The sequence below is a fragment of the Podarcis bocagei genome (genome assembly GCF_964188305.1).
Source record: "Podarcis bocagei genome assembly, chromosome: Z".
In the NCBI taxonomy this organism is placed as follows: domain Eukaryota; kingdom Metazoa; phylum Chordata; class Lepidosauria; order Squamata; family Lacertidae; genus Podarcis; species Podarcis bocagei.
In genome coordinates this window covers 29,889,099-29,900,593 of record NC_138140.1, presented here as the reverse complement: position 1 = coordinate 29,900,593, position 11,495 = coordinate 29,889,099, and positions in this window count along the sequence as shown.

The following is an 11,495-nucleotide window of genomic DNA, read 5'->3' as shown; positions in this document are numbered from 1 at the left end:
AATATGAATAAGGGGAAAGGGCAGCAGCGCAGCAGAAATAAATCTAACACAAAACTCTTAAAAGTGCGGTGAAGAGCTTTAAAATGGGGGTGGGGGTGGGAATCATCGTTTACATTATTCAAAAAACAAAACAAAAAAGCCAGCACCCACCACCCCTCAATAAATTCGTTTCCTTCGTTATCATTATTCTATGCATAGGATAATATTTTATTCTCTTGTTAATTACGCTGTTTTGAATGTGTATTTTATATTTGACTTCACTTAGCAGTTTTGTTTTTTTGGAAATGTTTAAGATTTTTGTTGTTAACTTTGTGTTAAATATGTATTCTGTAGTTGACCTTCTTTGTAACGTTTTATTTCGAAATCTTTAAGCTAATACTTTAGTTTTCTATTAATTACGTTTCTTTGACTATACTCTATATTTGACTTTCTTCAGAAATGTTTGATTCTGGACTGTTTTATTGATGTTTTAATATGCTGTATACTGCTTTGAAACTTTTCTTAAAAATATAAAGCGGTATAGAAATGAAATTAATAATAAACAAATAAATATTCGTTGAATTTGCCAGTAGCTTTACTTTGCTCTGGGCAATCCAAAGTGATTTACAACTCAACAAACAGGCGATAAACCCCTAGATAGATGCATTAAAACCAAGAGGAAAGAGAAATACATTAAAAGCGTGCATGCACACGCACACACGTCTAAAAGGCAACGGGTAGCTAAAGGCTAAAGGCCTGGTTATATTGGAAAGTTTTTGCCTGGGACCTAAATATATGCAAGGAAGGCATCAGAAGTGTTTCCCTAGGGAGAGCATTCTGCAGGTAGAGCGGCCTGAGGTGATGATCACATGTCTGGGTTGGGTCACATGGGAAGAGGTAAAATTTTATCATTGTGTATTGGGTTTCTCCCATGTAAATTTTATCATCAAGATAGCTCACCAGGTTCTCTTTAACCAATCAGTTATGCTGGGGGAGGGTCCTTCATTTTTCCATTTTCGTGCAATATACTGTTTTGCCACTGTTAGCAGTGTACTAATCAGCTGTATCAAAAGCAGAGTCGTTTTAGGATTTTTTGGAAGATTGTAGCCTGTACCTGTTTGTATGAGTACTTCTGTCCTCAAAGGTGTGTGTGTGTGTTTACAACTCCAGCAGATATGTACTAATCTATCTTAATTCTGCTATACCTCCAACAATGCATGTTTCAGCCAAAGATATCACTAATTTTGTGCAGAACTAAGTACCATTGGAAATTTGTCTTAAGATAATTCTCCTTCAGGCTCACACTAATAAACTTTTCTCCAGTATTTTTTAAATGCCCATGTCCATTCTGTTTCAAAGATTGTTGACCCAATATTTGCTAAGTCCTGTTCAAATGAAAGACAGGGAGATAATTTTGCAATTATCAAAAATATTAAATAGATATTTGTTACTACTTAAGTTTTATAATTTTGCTCAAAAGTCTTTAATGTGGTGACCTGATTATTTAGCTTTGAACTGTTATCCTATATGTCTCAGTTGGAAAAGAATTATAGTGCGCATACATGATTATTATTGCTGCCTGTTCATATGAAATAATTTGATGCTGGCACAAATCAGCTGCTATAGTTTAACAAATTGTTCAATTTTTTAAAAACCATACATTGTCAAAATTGGTTGTCTGCAAAACCATTTCCAAGGTCCCTGGAGAAAATGCTGGAAATACTATTTTTGAATAAAGACACCATAGAAATAGCTTATATTTTAACCCACCCAAGAAAGTCGTAGGGTCTGCCACTTTTTAGTATCTTCATCTTTTTGTGTGCTTATGTTTCTGCAGTTATGATTGACAGTTGTTTGTGAATCTGAGTCCTAAGTACTCTGTTGGGCTATTTTTAAATTGGAACCCAAAATCTTTGTAGAAGGTATTTATCAATTGAGTTGCTAATATTTATTCCGAAACAAATTGATTTAGTAGTATGGATCTTGTAACCGGATGCTTTCCCAAAGGCCATGTTTTTTTGTATTGATGTTTCTGGTTTTGTAAAAGATACAGTTGTACCTCAGGTTAAGTACTTAATTCGTTCCGGAGGTCCGTTCTTAACCTGAAACTGTTCTTAACCTGAAGCACCACTTTAGCTAATGGGGCCTCCTGCTGCTGCCGCACCGCCGGAGCACGATTTCTGTTCTTATCCTGAAGCTAAGTTCTTAACCTGAAGCACTATTTCTGGGTTAGCGGAGTCTGTAACCTGAAGCGTATGTAACCCGAGGTACCACTGTAATGCTATTATTGTCTGCATACAGTGAAATTTTAAATTCTTGCTAGCCAAAGTTAATTCCATTGGTTCATAACAAACTTTCTAATGGGACTAAAAAATTGAGAACAAAGCAGAGATAATGTGGACCCTTGGCATCTGCCATGCTGGATTCTTAATAGCACTGATAATTAATTGTTAACAAAAACATTTGCTGTTGAGTCCTTATATGGGAAATCAATCCATCCTTTAAATCTCCAACAGAGATTCGTATCTTGAAGAGTTCTTGCTATAAAAGGCTTTTCTGCCTTTTCAAAAAAAAAAAAAAAAAGTGAGTTGAGGTGAGGGGCACAAAGCCCCCCTTTCTTCATGAAATTTACCCACCCACCCCAAATATAAGCAAAAGTACTGTATTTTTCGCCCCATAGGGCGCACTGGCCCATAGGGCACACCTAGTTTTTTGGTTGATTCAGCTGATCTGGCTGGCTAGGCGGGTGTCCCCTTCCTCCCTCACCACTCCATGTGCGTCCCTCCCGAAGCTGCGCGCTCGGTGGAAGAGGACGACCATCCCAGATAGAAGGAGTGTACCGTTCTTCGGTCAAGGGTATACGATAACTGCGCTCCCCTGCTAGAACCTCCAAACAAGCTAAAGGATTTTTTTTTATTCCCCCACCCCAGGCACGGGGCTGGGGCAGGGGAAGCCCGAGCTTCCCCCGACCCCAGCCCCCAGAACAGGCATCTCTCCGCAAGCCGTGGGAGCCCAGCGGGACTTTGCGCTGGGCTCCCACAGCTTGCGGAGAGCTGCGCGAAGTCCGGGGTGCGCTCCACTTTGCGCCCCGGGTTTCAGGATGAAGGCTGCTATCCGCAAGCCTAGGGAGCCCGGTGGGAACTCCCGCGGGCTCCCCAGGCTCGCTGATAGCTTCCTGAAGCCTGGAGAGCGAGAGGGGTCGGTGCGCACCGACCCCTCTCGCTCTCCAAGCTTCAGCAAAAGCCTGCATTCGCCCCATAGGACGCACACACATTTCCCCTTAGGACTTGCCGATCAGAAGGTCAGCGGTTCGAATCCCCACGACAGGGTGAGCTCCCGTTGCTCGGTCCCTGCTCCTGCCAACCTAGCAGTTCAAAAGCACGTCAAAGTGCAAGTAGATAAATAGGTACTGCTGTGGCGGGAAGGTAAATGGCGTTTCCATGCGCTGCTCTGGTTCACCAGAAGCGGCTTAGTCATGCTGGCCACATGACCCAGAAGCTGTCTGCGGACAAATGCCAGCTCCCTCGGCCAATAAAGCAAGATGAGTGCTGCGTCACGACTGAACCTAACGGTCAGGGGTCCCTTTACCTTTACTATGAATTGGTATTGTTGTAATAAGGCTATTATTGGATTGTAATTGGAAACAAATTAAAAAATTATTAAAAACACACAAACGATAAAATGTCAATCATTAAAAACTTCCCTAAAGAGGACTGCCTTCAGATGTCTTCTAAAAGTCAGATAGTTGTGTATTTCCTTGATATCTGATGGGAGGGTGTTCCTCATGGTGGGAGCCACTACTGAGAAGGCCCTCTGCCTAGTTCCCTGTAACCTCACTTCTTGCAGTGGGGGAACCACCAGAAGGCCCTCGGTGCTGGACCTCAGTGTATGGGCTGACCAATGGTATAAAAATAGCCAGCCCTTTCATTAAAAGAAGTCAATTACTAAAGTTTCTGTTGGAACAAAAAAGTCTTCACCTAGCTTCTCTAGGGAGGGAGTTCCAAAGTTGGGGAGCAGCCACTAAGAAGGCCCTCTCCCATGTCCCTACCAAGTGTGCCTGTGAAAGTGGTGGGACTGAGAGAAGGGCCTCTCCTAAAGATCTCAGAACCGGAGCAGGTTCTTGTGAGGAAATATGGGCTTTCAGATAGCTTGGACCTAAGATGCTTGAAGAGTAATTCCTGCTTGCACATGATTGTGAAAGCAGAGGGAAAGGAAACTTTAGAAGGGAAGGTGGGGGCAACTCAGTGAGAGCTAGAATATATACATACAGCAACCTTTAACAACAGCAGGCAGTCACAGGTGATAAAACTCTTCTTTGGAATGTCACCCTGAAAAAGGCTTACCTGGAGACCTTATTACTATCATTAAGGCAACAGGCAAAAACATATCTGTTTTCCCAAGCTCCTTAAGAACTGCTAAGGTAAGCATTTGACAGGTTTGATTTTACCATTTATTTAAATAGGCTGTTGCTATTTGAGGTTTGCATTTTAATTTGCAGTATGCATGTACTGTATGTACAGTCATACCTCAAGTTAAATATGCTTCAGGTTGAGTGCTTTCGGGTTGCGCTCTGCTGCGACCCAGAAGTAACAGAACGTGTTACTTCCGGGTTTCGCTGCTTGTGCATGCGCAGACGGTCAAAATGACGTCGTGTGCATGCGCGGAAGCAGCAAATTGGGACCCGCGCACGCATAGACGCGCAGGCGTGGGTTACGTTCGCTTCAGGATGCGAATGGGGATCTGGAACGGATCCCGTTTGTATCCAGAGATACCACTGTATTTGCACTGTACTTCTCGTTCATTCCTATCGTATACAGAGTCGTACCTAGGGTCGCTTGCACCCTTAGCAATGAGCTATATTGGCACTCCACCCCCCAAAACAATTAAAAGCAGTTAACCACAATAGCCACATTAGAATTTTCTATATTTTACACAAACTAAGTATTCAAAGCATCCAAAGGAAGGGCAATGAGAGAAGGGTGAATAATTCACACACCTTTGTGCTGCGATGCAAGGACGGCAGGAAGTTTCTCCTGCATTTGATCTCGCTGCAACAGTGGCGTCGTATCGGCACACATATATACATCATTTCTGGATATGGGTTGTATTATTTAACTATTATGATTAATTATTAATTATTATCATTATTTAATTATTTCCTGGCACCGCACGTATACACAGTCACATGAGAGTCAGTTGAACACAAATGGCAGGGGAGGGGTTTGCCTCTACTCTCGCTTCTTTTTTGCAACAGGTTTAAACTATGCTTGGTTAAGCTCTTTTAAAAAATTGGTGGATCTGCCCAAATAAACTGATCAGCTGAATTGCAAATGTACGTTAAATTCTGTTCCACAGTAAGCAAAGCATGTCAAGTGGTAGCTAATCTGTCATTAAGGTAAGCTTACTTGACCCCTGGTTCACAATTTCTCAAATCGTTCACCGGTTCCTTGTCTCCCAAACAAATCCTGCCACTTCTCAATGACCATGTAAGGTATCCATTCCACTGGGTTTCTGATGCATCACCTGGAGAGGAAGAAGAGCATGAGCTCTTTCTCACTTTTGGTATTGCAGTAGAAAAGACTGAGGCTGGTGCAGTAGAAAAGACTGAGCTATCTCTGCCTGCTTGCTCATCCTCTCTATCAGCAGTGTAGAGAATTAGATCATCAAGGCCACTCAGAGAACACACAAGTAAGTGAAAGGGTATTTCCTTGATGTAAGAGCAGCTTGTGACCATGGAGCAAAAACGGTTGAGCCTGGCTGTGTGGCAGAAGGGAAGTACAAGGCTCCGATTCCTGTCATGCCCTTTCTCAATCTTTGCACGGCAGCATCTAGGCTGGACCCCCAATCCTCACTGTAGTGCTGCCCAGAGGGAGACTGCAGGTGAATGGGTGTGAAAGGAAGGAACTGTGTCTTTCAGCAACGGCCACTGCCCTTGTTTACTTCCTCACAAGCTCTCTTTGAGAATCAGCACAGTGGAGATGACTGAGATCCCTCAGCACAATCCCCACCATGGCAATGCCTAGAGAGAAAAGGCAGAAGCTGCTCCAAAGAGTTGTTGTTGTTGTTTAGTTGTGTCCGACTCTTCATGACCCCATGGATCAGAGCACGCCAGGCACTCCTGTCTTCCACTGCCTCCCACAGTTTGGTCAAACTCATGCTGGTAGCTTCGAGAACACTGTCCAACCATCTCGTCCTCTCTCGTCCCCTTCTCGTTGTGCCCTCCATCTTTCCCAACATCAGGGTCTTTTCCAGGGAGCCTTCTCTTCTCACAAGGTGGCCAAGTATTGGAGCCTCAGCTTCACGATCTGTCCTTCCAGTGAGCACTCAGGGCTGATTTCCTTAAGAATGGAGAGGTTTGATCTTCTTGCAGTCCATGGGACTCTCAAGAGTCTCCTCCAGCACCATAATTCAAAAGCATCAATTCTTCAGTGATCAGCCTTCTTTATGGTCCAGCTCTCACTTCCATCTCCAAAGTGTCCAGCTCCAAAGAGTAGCTCATGGTTGCTAAGGAACGTAACCATGAGCCAGGGTTCAGAAGGCATACAAAGTGACCCCTTGGCAGAGCTTAATATGGGAGCCAAAAGTGAGGAACAAAGTGGCTGTGAACTTCTTTCAGAGCCCCCACACATGTGGTCCTAGTAAGCCATTGATACTTAATGGATCCAATTGGCTTCCAGAGAGTGGTAGGGGTTGTTTTATCCCAAGTTGATGGCCTTTCAGCTGATTCCCTGGTGGCCTCTGTGAGGGAGCCTTCCCAGACCCACTGAAAGAGGCAGTCATTAAACCGCTTCTTAAAAAAAAAATCTTTAGACCTGGCCAATATGGCCAACTATCGCCCAGTCTCAAATCTACCATTCTTAGGCAAGGTGATTGAGTGGGTGGTTGCTGAACAACTCCAAGCACGCCTGGAGGATGTGGACCATTTGGGTCCCTTCCAATTGGGATTCAGGCCTCCCCATGGGACTGAAACTGCCTTGGTCGCCCTGGTTGATGATTTCCGGCGGGCTAGGGACAAAGGTGAGAGCTGTTTCCTAGTTCCGCTGGATCTCTCAGCGGCCTTTGACACCATCGACCATAACATCCTTCTGGACCGTCTAGAGGGGCTGGGAGCTGGGGGCACTGTTATACAGTGGTTCTGCTCCTTTCTCCTGGGCCGTGTCCAGAAAGTGGTGGTGGGGGATGAGTGTTCAGACCCCTGGGCTCTCACTTGTGGGGTGCCTCAGGATTCCGTCCTCTCCCCCATGCTTTTTAATATCTATATGAAGCCGCTGGGAGAGATCATCAGGGGGTTTGGGCTGGGTGTTAATCAGTATGCAGATGACACCCAGCTCTACCTCTCCTTTAAATCAGAACCAGTGAAGGCGGTGAAGGTCCTGTGTGAGTGCCTGGAGGCAGTTGGAGAATAGATGGCGGCTAACAGATTGAGGTTGAATCCTGACAAGACAGAAGTACTGTTTTGGGGGGACAGGGAGCGGGCGGGTGTGGGGGATTCCCTGGTCCTGAATGGGGTAACTGTGCCCCTGAAGGACCAGGTGCACAGCCTGGAAGTCATTTTGGACTCACAGCTGTCCATGGAGGCACAGGTTAAATCTGTATCCAGGGCGGCTGTCTACCAGCTCCATCTGGTACGCAGGCTAAGACCCTACCTGCCCGCAGACTGTCTCGCCAGAGTGGTGCATGCTTTAGTTATCTCCCGCTTGGACTACTGCAATGCGCTCTACGTGGGGCTACCTTTGAAGGTGACCCGGAAACTGCAATTAATCCAGAATGCGGCAGCTAGACTGGTGACTGGGAGTGGTTGCAGGGACCGCATAACACCGGTCCTGAGAGATCTGCATTGGCTCCCAGTACGTTTCCGAGCACAATTCAAAATGTTGGTGTTGACCTTTAAAGCCCTAAACTGCCTCGGTCCTGTATAATAAGCATCTATCCTATCTTTAAAAGACATCTGAAGGCAGCTCTTTTTAGGGAAGTTTTTAATATTTAATGCTGTACTGTTTTTAACATTTGATTGGGAGCCGCCCAGAGTGGCTGGGGAAACTCAGCTAGATGGGCGGGGATATAAATAATAAATTATTGTTGTTGTTTTACCATATTGCATGGACCAGGCCATTGGGAACCAACATAGTAGGTGTGGTGTCTAATGATTCACATATAGATATCAGTATATGTATAAACTGGCTGAACTCTTTTTATTGGCAGAACCTGGGAATAATGGACACATAATCTCTGTAGATCTTCCATAAAGAGATTCCAATATTCTTTCTTGCAGAGATGGACATAGCCATGTAATGGTGTACTCCCTCAGGTTTGACAGCCGAGGGATGGTTCTCACAAATATGGTTGATAGCCCTATCCCAGAAAATGTCAATTTTGGTTGGCCAAAAGAAAAACCAATCCTCACAATTTTTATAACATATGGCAACATTCATGGAATATATGCAGTGAGGGGACAGTATGCATAACCACTGAAATCCCATGGCAATATATGGATTAAAACACAGGACAATGAATTGAGCCTCACAAATGGTGTAGCTGATACGTTGTATGTTGTACAATTTTTGGACATCAGTCCTACAAGAAATCTGCAAAATAACAAAACAGGTATCAGAATCAGCTCCAGAACTAGTCCCAGTAAATATCTACCAAGACAACAATGCACACTCACATTACAAAGAACTCATAAGCCACTTATTTTTAGCAGCTAGGAGTGTCTTAACTAGATATTGGAAACCTGTCAGGAGTCGACATGGACCACTGGTACCAAACCATATGAGAAACAGCCCTACTAGAAAAGCTAACCAGCAAATTGAAATTAGCACGGGGACAAACAGAAGAGGATGCCTTCACCCTGGTGTCTCTCCCCTTTATTACATACTGTATACAGCCCAAACAAGACAATGACCTAACCCTACTGACAGCATATGAATAAATATGGCTAATTTGACCCAATAATCCCCACCCCCTCACAAACAAGACTCACTGCAATCAACTGGATGTAACCAACCATGCTGTGTGCCCTCCAGCCAATTGCACTGTCAACATACATACATGCATGTATACATACATAAACTATTCATGTGATGCTGCCTCATAATGCCTATGACAGCAGTGTCTCACATTGAATGTAAATGACCTGTGGAAAGGACTCTATGAATTGAAAACAGAGGTGTTATATGTATTCATGGAAAACTTTCAACAAAACAAATTTAAAAATAAAAATAGAATAAAACTTGAAAATTAACTAATCTGTGTAAAACTAATGTGTGTAAAGCCATAAAACAGTTAACACAATCCTATCAGGTAAAGTTGTGTGCAGGCAAACTAATGGTGTGACCAGGAAATAAGTGCCTACTTAAACAAATGTTTTAAGTTTGAAGCTAAAAGGCAGTGCAACAGAAAAAGCTCCACTTTTATGTTTTAATTGCACTTACCCAACAGGAAAAAGAAAAAGAAAACAAAACCTCCAAGGCAAGGCTTGGGTGATAAGAATGATTGGAAAGCTACAAGTTGGTTTCCCCAGTTGCCCAAAGCAACCTTCCAGACTAAAGGGGAATGAATGTAAACAGGGGAATGCCACTTTTTCTGCAATCCTCACACAATCTCCCTGGCTTAAAGCTCTATTAAAAAATAGCAAAAGAGGGGCAGGTTAAACCAGTCACTCTTGCAGAGCTATGAATTATCTCCTGTGAAAGTGCAAACCCACACATCAAACTGTTTATTTAGAGAGCCCCTCCCCTTTTAAACAGTTGTCAAAATAAAAACAAAAACCCCCACAAAGTAATCTTTTGGAATAAATGAGGTTACAGACTCTGCTTAGGTGGAGGACCAAGAAGTACCTATCTGTGCATTAAGGACAAAGAGAGGTGTTAGTTTCTGAAAAGTGCCTCCAAGCACTGATCCTTTGGGCTGTGTTGAGAAATATCTGCTATCTAAATCTCCCTGTCCAGACTAGGTGTCAGAAATATGATGGATCAGTGAAGGGTTGGGAAACCTCAGGCCCAGGGGTCAAGTGTAGCTGTTACGCAGGCTGTTCTGTGGCCCTCATAACTCTCACCTGGGCATGTCCCTCACTGACTTGGCTTGGCATTCTAAGTGTTCTTGCTGGGTTGGATGTGTCCTGGTTTGAACTCCCAATAACTTCTGCTTGTCTGGATGGAGGAATGAGAGGTGTGTGAATGCATGCAGAAAGCTCACTGTACACAGGTAAAACTTGCATTTGCTGCCCCGCCCACTTTTGCCCTGCCCTGCACATCACCGGCAATGTGGCTTCCCAGATGAGTGTCCGGGTCAATTCTGTGTCCAGGGCGGCTGTCTTCCAGCTCCATCTGGTACACAGGCTGAGACCCTACCTGCCCGTGGACTGTCTCGCCAATGGCATATGTTCCAGTTATATCCTGCTTGGACTGCTACAATGCACTTGAAGGTGACGTGGAAACAACTAATCTAGAATGTGGCAGCTAAACTGATGACTGGGAGTGGCCACTGAGACCATGTAACACCGGTCTTGAAAGACCTACATTGGCTCCCAGTATGTTTTCGAGCACAATTCAAAGTGTTGGTGCTGACCTTTAAATCGCTAAATGGCCTCGGCCCCATACACCTAAAAGGAGCATCTCCACCCCATTGTTCAGCCCAGACACTGAGGTCCAGTGCCGAGGGCCTTCTGGTGGTTCCCTCACTGTGAGAAGCCAAGTTACAGGGAACCAGGCAGAGGGTCTTGTTAGTGGTGCCCTACCATCAGATGTCAAGGAAATAAACCACCACCTGACTTTTAGAAGACATTTGAAGGTTGTCCTGTTGAGGGAAGTTTTTAATGCTTGATGGTGTATCGTGTTTTTAATATTCTGTTGCGAGCTGCTCACATTGGCCAGGGAAACCCAGCCAGATGGGCAGGGTAACAACAACAACAACAACAACAACAACAACAACAACAACAACAACAACAACAACATGGTCCTTTGATTGAAAACAGTTGCCCATTCCTGAATTAGTGGGATGCTGTTAAGCCTGGATAGAGAACCAGGCTTCGCAACAGATATCTGTAACTGTCCTGCCCCACCAGTTTCTCTTTCCCAGCATACTAGAGGGACAGCTCTATAGTCACAGCAGCTGGAATCTGGTCTCAAGACTCTTCAGAAGTATGAAACAGTAGTTTTGAGTGCACCAATGCAGGCACTTGCTTTTAAACAGCCAATATATTTTGGGTGGGGAGGTGGGGAAACAGACAAAGGGTGGGTTTATGGTACAAGAGCAGAATTTTGTGATGGGTACAGATTTTCGTGATCCATAAAAGTCAATTGTTCACACATACCAAAAATTTACCAGCTAGGTTGTTAGCCCTGCATGTCAAGCCTTCAAAGTATAAGGGCAGTTTGGGAGGTGGGGAGAGCCAAATAAAAGCACCTAGAGAGTACTTAAGCCCTATGCAAAACTTCATATGGAAGGTTTGTGGATAAAGAGGTTAGAGCAGCTGCCCAGTCTTTCCTTAAAAAACAACATCACAATGACACGAC